The 20,334-nt window shown below is 40.0% G+C and overlaps 1 long non-coding RNA gene across 1 annotated transcript; it reads right to left on the bottom strand.

The window, feature by feature from the left end:
• Positions 1-1,050: 1,050 nt before the first annotated feature.
• Positions 1,051-18,796, bottom strand: LOC117961789. Its single transcript, XR_004660493.1, has 3 exons — positions 18,786-18,796; positions 6,152-6,157; positions 1,051-1,133 (listed from the first exon to the last, which is right to left on the bottom strand). It is a non-coding gene; the product is annotated as an uncharacterized LOC117961789 (long non-coding RNA).
• Between the last annotated feature and the right edge of the window lie 1,538 nt (positions 18,797-20,334).

The following is a 20,334-nucleotide window of genomic DNA, read 5'->3' as shown; positions in this document are numbered from 1 at the left end:
CCATTTTCACAGAGAGAGTGGTCACGAAGCGACAGACGGTCTGTGATACTCAGAGCACATACCTGAAGCCAGGGAAATGCACCTGGGATGGATCGTAAAAAAAATGTTCTCAGTTTGCGACAATTCGAAACTTCCACAGACAGGGAGCGCTCTTGAACCCCTCACAGTCTGTGAAAGCACAACTAGTCGATCGCGAGTGGCTCAACAGGTAGATCTATAGATAAACTAATCTTTCAGAAATTTGACCGACCGGGTCGACACTTCAGCGTGAGAAATCGTGGGTGTGGCGTGTGAGCGTGTGAAACCAGTCAAATGCGTGTGTCTCACGGCCAATGCGTGAGAGTTGGCAGCCCTGGCTGCTACTTAGCTTAGCGTAGTGAATGAAATCCTATGTTGCCAGTTGGCATGTGACTAAAAGTGAGTAAAATAAAAATAAAAATAAAAATAATTACTTCTTGTGGCCTGCTTATTCACAACGAGTACAAATATTGTCTATTATTAATCTGCATTGATATTTGTCCTCGTTGGGAATAAGCAGGCCAGAAGTAGTAATTAGGTAGTTTTTCGTTGGCTCAGTTTAACTCACAACATGCTAACCGGCAACATAGGATTCCATTCACTACGCTAAGCTAAAATTGAAAAGCTAGAAATGCATTGGCCCACCCACAGTATCTATAGCTAGGGGAGACCTTGATAAGCCCAATTTTAACAACTGTCATGAGTAACTGTCACTAACCCCCACCCCCTCCCCCAACCATCTTGTCAGTAATTGGCTGAAGTGGTTTGTTGTATTTTGGTGCCTATCCTGTGCCCCTAGTGTTTATTTGACGTTTATTTGACTGTGTTTCCCCTCCCAGAGACTGGGCTTTTTCACAGTGTATTCATGGGGCAGGCAGCTGGCAGATCAAGGAGAGATGCTTACGATTTGAGACAAAAATGTAATTGCAGCTGAAACCATGCAGGAACTGTTTAAAGCCTCTGACCACCCACACAGATGTTTTCAGTTATTCTGGCCGATTAGACTCTTTTCAGGTTGACACAAAATCGTTCTACCAATAAGGAGGACAAAGGTGTCATTTGTCCCGCCCTATTGGGTGCAACAACACTAACAGCGGACTCAGGAAGATGTCAATCTCTCAGTCTAGCCACAGTGCTGGAAAAGGCCCAATCAGCCACAGTAACTATAAACACCTGTGTGGGTGTTCAAGCCCTATTCACAACTCTGTGTAGTATTTACACACATTTTGGAAATCAAACACAATCTGTGTAGGAGGACAGAGCACACTTTTTCCCTGTCTGCTATTCAGACAATCAGCTGAAGAGGAGGCTCCCTGTAGCTTTAGCCTTAGTCTGTTAGCAGTGCTAACTCAGCATAACATCAACATCTAGCATTTTACAGAATTCTAGTTTTTCAAACAAGTCAGCTGGAAACTTTAAAAAGTCAGTAAGAGACAGTGGTTTTTACCTTTTTCGATTTTAGCTTAATTAGCTACCTAGTTACATTTGCAGTTGTCAGTTAAGATGACAAAATTGATGGTTGCTGGCTAAAAATGAGAAGCCTGCTTTTGCATATTTCTGTCTGCAATCAAGGGCCCATTGAGTCCAAAATGACTATGTAGTTAAGTGGTAAATAAATCTGCCACTTTTATCAGTGTAAACTATATGTGCTATGCAGGATTGAAAAGACCCATAGGCTTTGCAACAGTATTGAAGTATGGAGAAGCTTAACTTAAAAGTCAATTATGAACATTTTTAACGATAACTCTCCCACCGGTGTCTTGGTATACATCACTCCTAAATCTATCCAGTTTAATATAGAATAAAGGGTTGCAGTTTGTGTCAGGATAACTCTGAAGTGGCTGCAGTGAGGTTCAGAAGACGATTAGACTTCAAGAACTCAATGTTCCACTTGACTGAGGACAAACAGACACTGCAAGCGAACAACATGCAAATGAGTCCAATTAACTGCAATATCACTGCACAGGGTCTGCCTCTCATGCAATCAAGTAAGCAGAGAGTTTAATGGATTTCAGCTGAACTGCAGAATAGTGTGTGCAAGTACGAGTGAGAGCTCTTATGAATGCAACGTGAAACACTTGCATGGTATTTCATTTTTGCTACGATTTGGTACTACCGTACACAATAAGCCTCCAAGCTATCAACATGATTGTTTCCTTGCATGCGACTGTGGTTGTGTGAAATGTAGTCCTCTACCTGGAATAGATAGTTTTGTTCTTTTTCCACAAGTCCTATGCTGCTTTGTGTGCCAGCGCCAGCCCTCTTGACAGCACTAGCTAAGCCTCGCTTTTTTCTGTGGGAAAGTGGAGGTGAAATATACAATAGATGAAGCTGAAGAGGGAGGGAGGGATGCAGGGAGGCGAACATGGAGGGCGTCGAGGAAGGTTATGTTACTTAAGCAAAAAGGTGTGAGAGCGAGAGAGTCAAGGTTGAGAAGTAGGGTGAAAGCTGGCAGCGTGCAAAAGAGTTCTGAGAGGGGATATACAGATAGAGGTGTGTGTCCCTGTTGCTTTTGAAGTGGGTTATGAAAAAAAAAAGCCTGTGGAGTGTGTTCTTATACCATTGAGCTGAACAACAGGGGGCTCAAAACACTGTCTAAGGTGCTTCAGAACATCATAAACTACAGTGTAAACACAGTGAGTGTGTCTCGGCTTGCCTTTGTCAGTGTGTTCAAGTGTACATTTCTGTGCATGTTTGACTGCTTGCGTCAATATTTGTCTGCTCCTCTGTCTTTTACGTGCACATGTCCGTGTGTTTCAGTGTGTTAGCAATACGTGCGTCAACAAAATACCTCAAAAAGGACAAAAAGTGAAGTAACAACATAAAAACATCCAACTTTGTGGTTCTAAAACTGTTTTCCTGTGTACCCACAACTGTCTGCCCACAATAACTACACGTCTTTGGTTTTTATTTTTTCATTCCACAAGGGAATACTTTACCATATGTGTTAGCATTTGTAAGTAAACACTCTGCCAGCCAAAGGATATCTACGTGTAATTATCCTTAAAATTCAGTTGGAAAAAACTTCTCTGAATTGCAGTTTTTCTGCCAAAAGCCTATTGGATCAAATGGCCAAACTGGATTAACTACACTATAACACTAAATCAAACTGTGTTTAGCTGGGGGCTTTCCAAGTAGCTCTCCACCCATCTCTGTTTCTCAAACCTATTTTCCACCTTTTCTTACGTTGATTTTTTCCCAATCTTTCTACATCTTTCAGTTGTCATCTTTTTTCTATCTCTATCGCTTCCATTTATATTCACTTCCCTGATGTCTTTCTGCCTCTTTCACTCCGTGTGCCGACCTCTGCATATCTTATGTGCGTGTGTGTGTGCAATTCATGTGTGGATCTCATTCTTTTCTCTTGCTTAATTATACTCTCACTTTTCATTATTCTTTACAGTTTCTTCCCACAGGCTGTTCCGATAAGGATCTTGTTATTGTTCACTTATTCTAATTTCTCACGGGACTAGAAGGTGTATGAGTCTTTTTTGATGTCTCATGGATTCATTCTTGAGCCTAAATTGATTTTTCTTCCCACACTACATGTAGAGTTCTGTAAAGTTTGGAGAAATGCCACCGTTTCAGTGGCTACAGTATGTGACATATCAAAACTCATACCAGGTAATTGGTTGTACAAATGCTCGCATTGCTATTGTGTTATAGGCTCAGAATGAAACTCTGGGTCCAGACTTGTGAAACACATTTAGTGACAGGAGTTAGAATGTAGACAGGATGTATTCACCTCAACCTACAGTCCTGCTATAAACATCATGCCCATGCAATACCATGCACCTACACATTTTCTTGTAAGTACAAAAATACAATTGAACATACTTTGTGTGAGTAGAACTCCAAAAAATTGGCGACTTTTTGGCGCTAGTGCTAGTTACTTTCACTGGAAAAGACTGCTCGCTATTCTCCACACAGTTTTCTTTTCTTCTGCCTTATTGGATAAAAAAACACTTATTACAACTTTAGCTAATTGCATCTTCTGGTTGAATTAGGTAAGCTACCTGTTTCTACCGGCTGCTAATACAATTAGCCTTACCAATCGACCAATCCTCTACAAACAAACAGGTTTATCTTTCTTAACTTATTGGCTGTCATCCAGCATTTGCCTTACTCAATCCAAATTAGTGTTCTCGAGATTTAGGGACTTTTCAGACCCCCTTAGCGACTTTTTTTGCTAATAAAGCAACTAGCGACATATCTGGCGTCTTTCTGTAGAAAAGACTCCAGTATTGTCTGGCAAATAACGCAAGGTCTTCTCTGACTGAGAAGCAGCCCCTCCCTCTTTGCTCTCTCCTCATGTGCAGCAGCACTGCTCACAATACTATTTTCCTGCAGTATTGTCCCGCAGGCTGCATTTTCAGGTCCGCATTTCTAAGATCCTAGTTTTTCAAGGGGTAAAAGGTTCATTCCACCAAAAAAGCTACTTTATGTCCAAATACTAAGTTTAAAAGGGTTTCCCAGATCCTTCTTTTTGTCCTGCAATTCAACTTGGTTGATGAGATTTGCATTTTGGTCAATTTGTGTCATTAGCATGCTAGTTCATTAACAGGCAAATTAAAGACGTGTTTTTTTAAATGTAAAATTTAAATTGAAAACATTGTATTAAACAGATTTTACAACCCACCCCTTCAACAAAGAAACAACCAATCAATAAGTCAAAATGTTTTTAATTTTGGCATTTCCACATGATAAAAAGACAAGCAGCAGAATGACAGCTTTAAGTACTTCTTGTCTGCCGTTTATGTTCTTCACATAATTGAACACTTTAAACACTTTGACTATTCCTGACCCTGTAATAGTGAAACCCACATTGTGAAGTAGGTAACAGGACAGGCCTTTATCATCTATTGAATATGTATATTATAATATGATATAATCCGCCTAGCTGGGCTCACCAAAGATCAGCAAGACAGTTAGCAAGCTGTCATAAGCCAATCCTTGTAATAACAATTGTGATTGTGGACTTTATTGGGGTCCTAGAATTGCGATTCTGAAAATGCAGTCCTATAAGTACCGCCTCCGGTGTTGCAGTTATATGCTACTTACTGCACAGCTGGCCTGGCCCTGGGCAAGCCAGCCTTCTTTCTAAATCTTTTAGGGATTCATTGACTCTAAATGACCTAATAAGGTTGACTGTTAACCCTTACATTAGTCTATGATTTAATTATCAACACTTCATTCAAGCTCAGTCCGTAGGGAGCTGGGTTGTGAACCTGAGGGTCGTTGGTTCAAGTCCCTGTACGGTGTGGGGATCGGTAGTTGGAATGATGCTACTTTACCTCCTGGGCACTGCCAGGTGCCCTTGAGCAAAGTACCATACCCCCCCAACCGTTCAGGGCGCTGGTCCAACTGGCAGCCCACTCACTCTGACATCTCTCTATTGGTGCATGAATAGGTCCTGAGCGAGTGTGTGTATTACTAACAGAGTGTAAACTGTAATTTCCCCACTGGGGATCAATAAATTAATGAATTAATTATAATTGCTTATGCTAACGCTAATGTATAATGCTTCCAGCACAAACATGTATCCCAGCTTTGGTTATATTTAAACTCACGGGATCTGCAACCCAAACACATGTTTTTCCTTTAAGAGTGTGTACTGTATTTTGTCACAGTCCCTTCCAATATGCCCTCAGCATTTTGTACACCTTACACTATCATGTTTATCTCAAATTGTCTATAACCCCCTTATGTAACCCCCCCATTCATCTGGGACCTCAGCCAAAGAGGCCTTTCTGTTAATCTCTCCATGAGGAGCTGTCTTTTTAAAAAAATCCCTAAGAGACGTTATTTTGGGTTATTGCAAATTGAAAGAAATGCACTAAAAATAAAAGCAGTTTTGGTAAAATGCACACCCATTAAGAGTACATTTTAAATGTCAAACTTGAATTACCTCCTACCAGAGCCTCCTTTTTTTTTGCTCCATGAGAGCAAAATGTAATGCATTCTCAAGCAGTACATATAGATTATGAAACCAATTTACAGGTAATTGCCTCCTCTCTCTGTATCTCTGATTTGTCCATCGCTTACTAATGACAGTGCCGTGCACAAAGTGATGAACCACAGGGAAACACAGAGTAACATGTATTCCTGTTATAATTAAGGTAAAGAGGTAAACAATTCTCTGTCTTCAAGATGACTGGAAGAAGAATTTTACACTTGTAAGATTTAGTTAAATGGATTTTATAGGAATTTGCTATAGCATAAAATGATGATCAAAATACTAAAAAAATATTTCTTCCACTTTTCCTATTTTATACTTTATAACACATTCATTTCCTATGAATAAGTGAAGCCCTTTTGATAACTCTCACCTGATGGCAACCCTGCACTTGCAATGTAATGTCCTCATGTGGACGAAGGTTACGCAGTGTTTTAATTTAAAAAAAATGTTTGGCCTTTATTTGATAGGACAGGTTAGACATGAAAGGAATGACATGCAGCAAAGGGCAGCAGTTGGGACCTGAACCTGTGGCCGCTGTGGCGAGGACTGAGGCTGCGTTCACACTGCCTGCGTCAGACAGGGCTCATGAAAACAGCATTTTTAAGCTGAAACATACTCCGTTTGACCAAAGTGTGAATATTTGGATTTTAATACACAAGGAACACTACTGGGAAGCTACGGAATTGTATAAAAAAATGATAGACTCGCCCTTTAAATTACAAGTTAACTGAAAGCAGTTTCATTTTGTCTCAAGTATATTACTACCTTAAGGCTCTAATATACAGTATAAACGCTCACACACTTAATCAAATTAATACCGCACACCCATGTCATTGATGAGTGTAAATTGCTTTGTGATTCATGTCATCAGGGATGAATTACAGGGCCTCAGCTGCCTGCGGCAAATACTTTTTGATAAAATTGTTTGAAAGTGTGTATGTGTGTGAGCAAGGGGCGGTTGTGTGTGTGTTGGCACCAACATTCTGTTTCACTTGTGTTCTCAGTGTCAGAGCAGCACTTACCCCTCACCATGCGACACCATAGTAACGGAGCTAAATACCTACCCCCTCCCACCCTTCCTCTCCTCCCCACTCACATGTTCACCTCCTCAAGCTCACCAAAATGTCCTAAATTAGCTCTGACATTTTCTAATGAAAAGAGGAAACAACAGTGTTCCTTATTACGGTGGCAGGGCTGTGAGCCTTTGAAATAGCATGCTGTTATTTACCAGCCCCCCAGTGGCAATTATAAGGCGCACCCTGGAAGGCTTTCCACCGCTACTCCAGCTAGCAGGTGGTCCTTTTAGATACAACAGACACGAATGACAATAAAGGAAACGACCGCCATTCAGCTGCTCTTGCACTGATGCAAATGGCACCGTCAGTGCACAGAACGATAAGAACATGAGGGGAGGTTTACGTGACAGGCCTGCCTTTATTTCAGTTTCTTAGCTGACATGGATTTCTAAGTATATCGACTTTATATGTATAAATACATACACGCAGTATATATGGTTCATTTTCAAAGGCCAGTTATTTCATAGATCCAGGATACTATGCATCCTCACAAAGTTCCCTTGAGGTTATGTATGACATGACTTCATGTGCAAGCAATTTGAAAACGTCATCTTAGGCTCCTAGGGAAAAATGGTGTGCGTTAATTGATATTGAAAATAATTAGTTGTAGCCCTATTTTTAATCAAATAATTGGGTTAGCATTGGCCTGTCTTATACTATTAGCACAATTGACTCAGCCAACTCACACAGATGGATTATTATATGAGATGTAGAATGTAGAATATGAAGAGCATTTATATTTAGCTTCTAGGCTCCGATCTTGTCACCGCCATGGAAACACCACACTCAGCACAGGAGGGAGTAGAGATTGTGTGTTTCCATCCACCTGTTTACTGTACTGCACAGTATGTTTACCAGGAATAGATGTAAGAATCCCCTGATGTATATTTTTAATTAGCGCAAAAAGAAAAACATGAGTGGAAATGCAGAATAAGGAAAAATGTGTTTTTTTGCAAAAAACTTGTTTACAATTTGCAGAGGGGCAACTAGACTCAGAGCCTATAGGTGGATGCTGGGTGGAGTCAATACCTGATATTAGCTAATAACAGTACATGATCTTGCTGACTAGTTTTACAGCCAACCGTTCTGATGCATTTTGGTTCCTCTGTGAAAATGCTAGCCAACCTCATCAATCTACAGCTGTCAGCTGTTTGTCGTGGTGATCAACAAATCAATTAATGGACAATAAATGGACAATGATGACAAAGTAATGGACAATGATGTATGCGTGTGTCGGTGCATATGTGTGTTAAGGCTTTAAAGTAAACTTAATTATGATAAACAAGGGTATCCAGAAGGCAAAGTGCTCTTTCACACATCCTTTTTTTTAAATCCCCTTTAAAACCAAATGTTCATTCACCATGTTAGGATTCCTTAATATATTTGTGTGTGTGTGTGTGTGTGTGTGTGTGTGTGTGTGTGTGTGTGAGAGAGAGTTCATAAATCCTATTGATTCAGTGTGTTTAAGATAATCCCAATTAAATGGAATTTAAACTGGTTGTTTTTACTTCAACTCACCACAGTTATGTCCATGTTAATGGGACGGTGGTCTTAGAGACGGATCGTCCGCCTGTGGCCAAAACAATCAGTCCCGCAACACAGCTAGCTAAAGACATCAAATTACAACATGTCAAAGGATTATTTGAGCACCCTATGTCTACCAGAGAAAACAAGTCCGCTACTACTAAGCTGTTGGCTTTGTGTTAGCAAGCAAAGGAACTTGCAAAATGCAATTCTGCATAGCTTTCTGATTTATCTACATTCCAATAACACTACTGTCCGAGTTGCAACTATCAAAATGCTTAAAGTACAGAAATAGTTAGCCTAAAACTGACATTTGGACATTTGACCTATGACAAAATGCTTGTTGCATACATAACGTTAGGCATACTGTGTTCTCACTTTTCCAGACCTTCCTCCAAAGCGCACTGAAGGAGTGTCTGGCTACTCCACATAGCTTTCAGGGATGGGAGGAAAACGTGCTGTGGTTTATTGGCATTTCTTCAAACCACTAAGAATCGCCATGGGCAGAGCCGCTACACAATAGTCGTGTGAGAGAAAACTCAGATTGGACAGATAGTCTAGGTGGCTGTCTCAATTTACCCTGCAGAGATCTGAGGACCAGTCGATAATAGTCCTCATAAATCTACCGGAGGTGAAAACAAACTTAAAAGAAAGTGGAAGTAAATGGAAAAACATGCATCAGGCAAAATTTCCTGCAGTACCAGAACAATCCCAGAAGTGGAACGCAAAGGATATGGACTTGACGTACTGAGTGCAAGGATCTAACAGTTTTACCACTTTTCCTTACCTTCCACTTTTGTCTTCTCAAAGCTTCATTTTTGCTCGGGAAAAGGAGGAGGAGGAACCTTCATGCAGTACAAAGTCAATAGTGAGAGTGAATTGTTTTCCCCTCTGGTGTGGACGGGACTTAAATGTGAACTAACTCCTTGCTCTTTCCCAGCCTGTGTGCCCTTCTCTGCTCCTCCATACTTATGTGCCTCGTCTAGCGAATTCTCGGAGGCCTTTTTGACAAGCACTTCCAACACTACTCACATGCTTCTGGTCAATACTGAGGAGAGTTTTGATCATTTTAATTGCCCTTTTGACTGCTCTTGATGGTTCTCTTCCTTTGAAGAAGAAAAGACCTGCCACTTGAAAACACTGCAGCAAGTCTTGCTGATTTGTCTCGTCTCCTGCAAAATAAAGGTCTGTCTGCCAGCTGTTATTTTAGTCAAGGTTTTTGAAAGAATTTCATTTATGGTTTACAAGGAGAACATAAGGATTGGTGGAAAATCCCAAACGTCCTCAGAGCACTCTCAGAGCACAACAATGCTCCCTTTGGACTTATCAAGGACTTTTCGTGAGCAATCAGTCCCTTTTGTAGATCTCACTGCAGCTTTAGTCAGTGTAGACCTTGATGTTTAATGAATTAGTAAACTGTCTAGAATCCATCTGTCGTGTCTACAAGTCATGCTTTTGAGCCCAAACCATGTTTTACTGTGTCATTACCAGTAACGCATTGCTGTAATCGGATTACATTCATCTAAAACCCAGTGATGTAAGAAATTATTGTTGATAACTCAGTAACATTAGTTACTAATCAGAAAATTATAGCCTTTCTTGCGTTACCGGATCTGCATAACAGGAGGAGAGAAAAACAAATCACTCGTCCCTTTTTGGGCATGTTTGCGTAACACCTGTCCGAGGAGACAAAACAAAAATGGCAGAGCCACTAAATACGTCTTTGGAGGGGTGGAGGTATGCCCATTACATTCAAATTAGTTGCGCAAATAGGACAAAAACTTGATTTTAAAGTGTACGGTCACAAACATCTCTCCACCGCCATGACCACAATATCCAATCTAGTTGTTAAAGAACCCCGGACCCTGAGACGTGTCAGGAACAACACACTGCTGGTACCAGCCAAGCAGCCAAGACTTGATTTCCAACAGCAGGTAAACAAAGCAGAGATAACATGGCTTGTGGCAGCATTCGCAGCGGAGGAAATGTTGCCTGTTTGGACAGTGGAATCGCCGTCTCTCCGAAACACACTGGGCAAAATACAGGCTATGAAGAGTGGACGGCTTCCAGTACTGTAGCCTTGTTTTTGACAAATTTAGGGCTGATGATCACAACATTGTTGTCATCTTTACAGTATTAAAGGGCATAAAAGAGAGATCTTGTTAATGTCCGAATTGTAGTAAGGATTTTTCTTGATCTGAGCTTATGAAGTTTAACTTTAGATTGTTATCTGGTGCATCTCAGGGGCCTTTTTCAGAAAGCAGGTTTAGTGAGAATTCTGAGTTTGTTAACCCTGAGAAGATGTATATATAGATGTATTTCCATTTCGAGAGAACTTCCTTTCCTTTAAGCGTTTTCGTTTTTCTTCCCAGTCTATCACTTATGTAGCCTACATAACCTTTTCTGTCCTCATATCACTAACGCCACCCATTATGGACATGATCTACATCCCAGCAGATTCTTTGTGTCGCAATTTGACTTGTTGAAAACGGCAGATTTCTTCCAAACCAGTAAGAGACATTCAAAATTAATTCCACAGCATTGCAGGTGAATGATGTAAAACCCTTTGAAACATAAGATTATGAATTATAATTCTGTTAATTTTAGTGCTGTGGCCTTAGAATGGGAAAAGTAGGCCTAGTACTTTTTCGCCCGCAGGACTGCCCCTAAATGGAGTAGATCATACATTCAATACCATTTGACCAGTAATATACTTTTGATTAAATATGCAATTAATACACCATATTGGAACTTACACATTTGCTCTAGCGGAATTTACTCCTACACAAATTCTCTCTCTTTTGTAACAGCCGCTGTGTTGCTTATTTTAACAAAATACATGTTGGGGAATTGTAGTATCATGGCTCCATTCATGCTGCCTTTTTTTTATAGTGGTGTGCACGTGTTTAACTCTGAGTCGACCTACTCTGAGTTGATTGGACCAACTCAAATCAGCTGTTCTGGAACTAAAACTCAGTTTCCCATCTCAGGGTAAATCAACTCCGAGTTCATGGTTAGAGGTTGTTAAACCTCCTTCCTGAAACCAGATGATGTGACGGAGTAATCCAAAAGTAATGTAACTAAAAGTGTACTTTCAGCAGAGAATTGTTAAGTTAAGTAAAGCCTTACTTTAAAAAAAGTAACTAGTAATGTGTAATCCATTACTTTACAACACTGGTTAGTGTAACAATGAAGACTACTGGTCCCCCTGTTTTGTTTTTCTGGTTGAGAAAATACATGTATTGATTGTGTTTTCTCAGAATATTACATGCTTTTGTAATTTGTCCAAAAACTCTCTTTCGTTTTCTACTTTCCTGTTTTACTTGACCTTTTCTTGCTTTGTTACTTGGGGATTTACCACTTATTTGACCTGTTTTTTTTGTTGAAACTGTAATTTTTCAAATGACCTAACAAATACAATCTTTTCGTGGATATCACAGTTATGAGACTACATCATCCACCACAAACCATCTTTTTGAGATCCTTATCACGTTTTGGAAGCCCAACTGACATACTGTTATAGAAAAAGTCCTTTGTTTTGGACATGCAAACATTGTTGTTTTTTTTGAAGAAAAAAAATAAATATGGAAAATATATATCAGCATATATGTGCTTAACTTTATAGTTACCATACTGTCACTGTGTACTGTTGCAGCTAATTGCAAACACAACTAAAAATCCTGTCAGCCTACAAACACATCTCTTAAATGTAATTATTGGACTGTTATTTTAGACAAGTGGACTATGTAGGTTGCTACACTGCATAGACTGAAAATAGGAAGTGGAGAGAATGTCTATTACTATGGCATACACAGTGTTTCCCCTCTGGCAATATCTATCTCTATCAAAGGCAATATTGTCTCTCCAAATTGCTTCCAAACGGTTAGACAGGACAGTATGAAGGGAAGTGTCCTCGCTGCTCAACTTTATGGAGGTGATATAGACATTTCAGTAAACGTAATGCCCCACCGACACCATGGCTATGACCTCTCGACCCATACCTCAGGGAATCTTTCTTATTTTTTTCATTTATTGGTAAAGTCTCATTCCCAGGGGTTGAGGATACGTCTCACTGACCTGACAGATAAGAGCCAGCCTTGCAATGATTGAGCAGAGAGAGAATATTCTGAGAGCAGCAACCAAAATGAGTTAATTTCACCCAAACTTCCTGTTTCCATCTTTCTTATCTCTAATTTAGATCACCCACTGTCTGAAAATACAGTGGCGTTTTCTGACCTCCAGAGCCCACAATGCTACGCAGTTATACATATACCAATATAGATAAAAACTACACACACAAAGGTATAGGGATACACCTACTCGCTACACTGGCTCTCGGTCCATTATAGAATACATTTTAAGATTTTAGTGTTTGTTTTTAAATCAGTAAATGGGTTGGTACCTCGCTACATCTCAGACCTTTTACAAGTTAACACCCCCTCACGGTCGCTTAGATCTACTTATCAACTTCGACTGGCCGCTTTAAAAACCAGGTTAAAAACCAGGGGCGACCGCGCTTTTTCAGCTGCAGCCCCTAAACTGTGGAATGAGCTACCTCCACAGGTCAAATTGGCCCGACCCTTGAATCTTTTAAATCCTGTCTAAAAACTCCCTGGTATTCCCTGACTTTTAACCCAGCATGATGTTGTGTGGTGTTGTTTTATGTGTTCTATGTTGTAAACCTTTGTTTTTCAAATGTGCTATATTAATAAAATGTAGTGGATTGGATGGGTTCAAGATCTCACAAAACACTGTTGGGTAGGTGTGAATTTGTGTTTATTAGGTCGGAATCTTAATCTAATGCAAAACAATGTGATGTGGTGCTTTGGTTATTTAGGATCTGACAAAAGTGGTAGGTAATACATCTAATTTCATACACAGTGGGGCTCGAAAGTGTGGGCACCCCAGGTGTGTATTAAGATGTGTTTTAATTTGCATAAAGAAGCCAAGAAAAGATGGAAAAATCTCCAAAAGGCATCAAATGGCGTCTGCAAAAGTTTGGCCCCCCTGCAGAGTTAATACCTTGTACTGCCCCCTTTGGCAAGTATCACAGCTTGGAAACGCTTCTTGTAGCCAGCCAAGAGTCTTTAATTATTGTTTGAGGTATGTTTGCCCATTCTTCCTTCCAAAAGTCTTCCAGTTCTTTGAGATTCCTGGGCTGTCTGTAACACACTGCTCTTTTATGGTCTATCCATAGATTTTCAATTATGTTGAGGTCAGGAGATTGTGAAGGCCATGGCAAAACCTTCAATTTCCGCCTCTTGATGTAATCCATCGTGGATTTTGAGGTGTGTTTAGGATCATTATCCATTTGTAGAAGCCATCCTCACTTTAACTTCAGCATTTTCACAGATGACATCAAGTTAGCATCAAAAATGTTATGAAATTTTATGGAATCCAGTTTTCCTTCTACTCGTGAAATGTTCCCTGTGCCACTGGCTACAATACAACCCCAAAGCAAGATTGATCCCCCCCCCCAATGCTTTACAGTTGAACAGAGGTTCTTTTCATTAAATTCTGTGCTCTTTCTTTTCCAAACGTACCTTTGCTCATTGCGGCCAAAAAGTTGTATTTTAACCTCATCGGTCCACAAAACTTGTGTCACCAATTCATCAGGCTGTTCTGTTATTTTGAAAGTGTAAATGATGGACATAAAATCTAACTTTTTGTGACGTACTATATGAATGTCTAATCTGTCATTTGATGCCTTTTGAAGATTTTTCCATCTTTTCTTGGCTTCTTAATGTACATTAATACAAATTTGCCCAAAACTTTCGAGCCCCACTGTACTGCTTTATGGTGTTTTTTCACTGTATGGTGTCTACTTGACTCGTCTCGACTCTACTCGCTTTTTTGGAGTTTCCATTACAAAAAAAAGTCCCTGGAACCTGCTAACAGGTACATTTTGTAGTACTACCTCAGTTGACTTACTACTAAACTAAACTAATTTGCCTTCTGGCTGTGGAAACACATCGAGAATCCAAAACAATACACTTTCAACGTTCTGTGTGTGTGTGTGTCACGTTAGGTCACGGTAGCAGGTTTCCTGCTACGACGACCAGTCATGGCTTGCCTCATGCATGAGGCGGTACTAATCTGCAATAGAAAAAGGAGGACGGGGCATCGTGGTTGAGTTGAGCAGGTAACATTAATGTAAAAACGCCATTAGTGGAAAAAAAAAATTTTTAATGTTACGCTCCCATGTGATTACGTGGATTACTTTTTTTGGTTCATTGGATTATGGCAAAATATGGATCTTTTTTCTTAACGTTTTATGGTGGGGTTGCGCTTTGTTTCCGCATTTAAAGAGGCATCTCAACAGACTGTAGGTCAAACAATGATTGTTTACTGTTAGGCTACATTTGAAATGAATTTAAGTGCAGGGGCATTCCGCCACCATCTGTCAGACAGCCATACCACGATTGGGTTTCTTAAGGGCGAATCGTTAAATTGTTACAATGTAATTTGAAAATCTGCTTTTAAAAATAAATGTTGCGGCTTATTTAGCATGTTTCTTTTGTCCATTTGTGCTCATGCTGTGTTCCCCAAGTGGTAGGACAGGTCTTAATGCTACAATGATGTTTTTGCTTTTTTTGCTCCCCCTGACTCGAATGTCAAACTCTGTTTATGTCACTTACATTTTGTGTTCTGCAGTAAATCTTATCTGCTTAATATTGGAACACAAAATACATAAAAAACATAGCTTGTTGTTTTACTTGTAAAAAGCATCCTTATTTAGCTGCACGCTGCCGGAAGATGCACGGAGATCCTCTTTATCATCTAATCGCACATACTTTAAGTTGATTCCATGCAGCTACAGGTGTTCTTTTCTTTGTCCACATTTTGTTCTGTACGTCTTGCAGGCAGAGCCCACAAAGTCAGGGATTGCATTTACTTTCCACTTACACATGAAATTATGTAACCCACAATTTATAACACGGCGGAATATTTTGGCTACTGTGAAATCAATTTGAGATCTGAGTTTAAATTCAGAATTCTCAATGTAAAGATGTTTTTGCCTCCAGTGTCTCCTGCAAATAGTGGCTTAGTGGGTAGAGCAAGCGCACGTATACTGAGCTGTTTATGCCTTGACGCAGAAGTCCAGGGTTGAATCCAACCTGTGACAATTACCTGCATGTCTTCCCCCTCTCTCTCCCTTTTCTCACCTAGCTGTCCTATCAAATAAAGGCAGTCAAACCACAAAAATAATGTAAAAACAATAAAAAACACAGCGCTATATCACGATGTTTCAACAACACAGAACAATTGTTAGCCACTGATATCTAGGCATCCGTGTGCCAATATTGTACATATATATATATATATATTAGACCACTAACTTGCATGTGTACCATATGTTATGGATAAAGGCTCAGTTGCCTAAATAGGGATAGTTTTCAGTCTGAGTCTGACTTGAGATTATTTAGCATCCAACAGCGTATGATCGCCACACAGCAATTTACCATCTCTGAGTGGTCTACTGGAGCACTCCAGTAGCACTACAGGAATGCTAGCAGTGAAATTCATCTGTCTGTCGGCTTGTTTTTAATTTGAAAAACTGTCAGGGAAGTGAGAGCTCTCACAGCATGGTGGCTCAGCCTCGTACAATAGGAGAGACAGTGTGGAGCTACCACCTATCAATCCCAGAATTCATCTACCATGACATTTGCATGCAGTGTCAGCTTGTGATTCACAAATTTACAGCACACAAATGTTTTTATGTTTAGTTTTTTTAAATTCACCATTCAATAATGATTCAAATTTAAGAATGTTCTTTTTTTTTGCCAATTAGCACACCGGTGGCCACTAACATGGTCAGAGATTCATGTGATGGCTAAACCTTTAGCATTTTATTCTCTGTACAACCAAAGCCATTCCCATCATGTGTGGTCCTCAGGGTTTTGTATTCTGTTTGACTTTGTCCTCTCTTTACCACATCAAAGTGGCAGTGCCATTAAACTGGCTTTCACATGATATCAGTTGCATAATATCAATCAATGTAAAGGGTTTGCTTACATCTCGTTGCACAGGTACTGCACTTGTGTATAATGACAACAAAGACATTCTATTCCTAAATTAATCAGTGTCCATCATCCAAAGACCTTTGCTTTTATACTAAACCATAAGGTTTGGGATTTGTTACAAAAAAGGTTTTGCAAATGTAATTATTTTTTTCTGCTATCAACTAAAAACATGAGCTTTTTATTTTGTAGGACTTTGTGTGCAAGAAAGTTGAGCTGGAAGAATAAAAGTCGTGCAGTACATGCAAAGCCGCCATTACCCACCCAAATTAAGTGAAGTTATCCTCTTTAAAATCTGTTTTAGCACATACAAGGCAGAAAAGTCAACACACTAGTCTATCAGCTCCTACTCTTTGTCTTTCTTCATATTGACCTGATATCTGCAGACAGCTAGCTAGCTAGCTAGCATTAGCTATCTAGCAGGTAGGGCTATTATGGACCCCACATAACTTCTAGGCAAGTCCCGCCCTAGAAAGCAGCCCGATTGGTTAGGCATTGACCTTTAGTGGTTACTGGACCTGAACAAATCGGGTTACGTTACCTAGCGGAAGCATGGACGCCTGACCAATGGTGCTGTGTTGATGCTATTGAAGGGCGGGCTTTGCATACAAGTTGCGTGGGTTCCATAATAACGCAGTAGGTACAGACTTAGTCTCGCTTTGCCGGAGGAGGGTCTGGCTAGTCCACAAAGCATTCAGGGACGGGAGAAACACGTGCTCTGGTTTATTGGCCTTTCTTTAAACCAATCAGAATCGTCATGGGTGGTGCTAAGCTCTGCACAGAGCCGCTGTTAAACAGTTGTGCATGAGAAAACTCAGATTGGACAGATAGTCCAGCTAGCTGTCTCAATTAACCCTGCAGAGATTTGAGGAGCAGTTAACCATAGTCCTCATAAATCCACCGGAGTTTAAAATGTCAACACAAAGAAAGCGGAAGGATAGAGTCATCGGCAAAAATTCTTGCTTCTAGTGGAATTTCCTGCAGCACCGGAGAAATCCCGGATGTGGAACATCAAGGATATAGACTAGGACAAACTGAGCGGAGCAGAAACTGCCCTCAGCCATCTCCTGTGGCCTCATATCTTGTGACTAGAGGAGATACCTTGTCAACAACCACAAACCGAGGGCACAGACCGGTGTGAGGTCTTTTTTTGCTCTGTCCCTCTCTTTGTAAATAAATTGTTAATCTTCCCTCCTTCTTACCATTGTCCAGATCTGCCTACTCAAAGACAGGAAAAAAAACACACCACTTGAAGGTTTTCTGCTCGCCCCGGGGCCTGTTGCTTTAACCACAAACTGTACTTCCGCACAGGGACACAAAGCGAGAGGAACGAGAGAGACAACCAGGGGTCAAAGTGGGATCTGGCAGGCGGTGAAAATGAAAACTCACTTTAAAAGCTAGTTTGCCTGTTTCTCTTGCTATTTGTCTGTTTCTTTGTTACCAGTCACCCACCAGCACCACCCATTTCACGGTGCATTGTGGTATTAGTAGGTTTTCTAGCTTTTGAGAGAAAGAGCATAGCACACATGAATGCCATGAAGCACCATTTTCAAATCATTCGCACCATTCTACAGCATAGACAGCCCAGTTTAATATAAAAAAGACTATTCTCTAGCAGTAAAATACTTCTTTAAATTGACTATGAGAGAGCCACATGCTGCTGGCCACCTCAAGAGACACCTGGAGCCGCGGCAGTCCTGTAAACTGTAGCAGGCGCACAAATACAACAATGTAGTTCTCATAGCTTTCTCAGCTTACGGGACAGCTGTGAGTCAAAACAGCTATTTTAGCCAGCCATCATCTATGGTACTATTTAACAAACTATTTTGTGCAAGTTATAAGAACTTGATTTTTTACATTGCATGACATTTTTCACATTGGGCTGCTATAGGTGTCTGGTGGATTTTCCACAGTAAAAGGTATGTTGCTGATGAAGAGGATTTTTGCTGAGCTTTCTTTGCTTCGTAAGACATTTAAATACACTTTACAGGCTCTAATGGTGGTGTAGTGCACTTGGCATCAATTCTTTTGTAAAAAGCTTTTAGCACTTTCTAATCCGATCTATGCAAAACACATTTAAGTTTGACTTGCTTGTTACTACACTGCTTGCACACTGACACAAGTCATGTGTGCATGAACACAGCTGCTCAGGTATCAATATTTGCACAGACACAAACACACACACACACACACACAATAACAACTGTTGGCTTACTTGTATGCACATAACCCACAAATACCCCCGCGCAAAAACATCTTATTAATATGCAAAGTGTGTACTGCAGTAAAACACTGGGTTGGGCAAATCAAATGGTAATGATTTTTCCCAGCAAAACTAATTATAAATTCTTCAACTCCAGTCATTCAATAACACAGTCGTTAAATCATAATAGCAGAGGCAGAGTCCTATTGATATTTTCCTCACATAAGGAGAAACATGTCCTGTGTGAGAGATGAAGCTTTGAAGCTGGTCTTTAAGGTGGAACTTCAAAGAAAGGATAGGGGCTCTAGTAGATAAAAAAAGGTGGTGAGCCCTCCAACGGGGCAACAGAGGAACACTGATGCAACCATGCTTGGAATGTATAAAAAAACTATAGATTAGAATAGAGGAATAGAATAGAAAAGAAAGCCGTAATTGTCTTTATACACAAGTGCAGTACTTGTGCAATGAGATTGAAGCAACTCCTTTACTGCGTCGACACGAAATACAAAAACATGAAATATAAAAATATAAAGTATAGGTAGTGCAGAAAAGATAAGAGAGTATAGATAGTGCAGAAAAGAAAAGAAAAGAATAAAAAAAGACAAAAGAGAGGGGGGGGCCTGGTGCACAGTCCTGAGAGCTATACATATATAAAATAGTTCTGCATACACATTATGCAAGAATATAACTATTATGCAAGAATATAACTACTGTGCATATTGTTTTTGAAGTATGGTATGAAGGACTAGAAATCTATTAAAGTGTTTAAAAGAGTGAAAGAACATGTGAAGAATGGCATTGTGGTTTATTATGAAACATTTTTATCTGGATGTCATAGCAGCCGTGATTCCATACTTGCACAAATGTTCTAATTTAATGATATGGAATGAATACAACTAAATGTATATCTTAATTAAAACCCCAAACATTTTATCCACATGCAAGAGATGTTGGGGGGTTGGGGGGTTTAAGAGATTTGGGACAACAATGGACTTAAGTCACAGAGGCATATGCTGTATTGGGCTGCACAATTGTTGTGGGTTCAATGGAATTGTTGATGGTAATAAAAAAGATAAAAATTGTTGCACTTGGCGAAAACAGCCGAGTGTCTATTGGGCAATGCTCAAAATTGCTGTTTATGGCTTAAACAAATTTATTTCAATTCAACCCCATTTAATCAATGGGGTTGAATTGACCTGTGAAATGCAGTGAATGTTTTAATGTGAACAGTGTGCAAATACTTGAGGACCGAATTCTTAACAGAACCAATCTGGTTTCTACTAGACACCCTTGTTTTGTTCTTGTCTCTGCAAAGTCTAAGTTGACCCCATAAAACAAGCGTTACAGTCCTTATTGTATGGAATATGTAGCACATATCTCTCCTCATCCTTATTTGCTGATTTTTTTAGTTTCCAAGTGTTTTCCTTCCTCACTTGAACAAAGGAATCAATGCACATACAGGCCCTAATGCTGTCAAACCCCCCCACCCCCACCCTGTGTATTTACTCACATCCCATATTCATATATTCTTAC

The sequence above is a fragment of the Etheostoma cragini genome, chromosome 18 (genome assembly GCF_013103735.1).
Source record: "Etheostoma cragini isolate CJK2018 chromosome 18, CSU_Ecrag_1.0, whole genome shotgun sequence".
NCBI lineage: Eukaryota > Metazoa > Chordata > Actinopteri > Perciformes > Percidae > Etheostoma > Etheostoma cragini.
The sequence above is the reverse complement of the archived record's forward strand: the minus strand, read 5'-3'. Positions and strand labels throughout refer to the sequence as shown.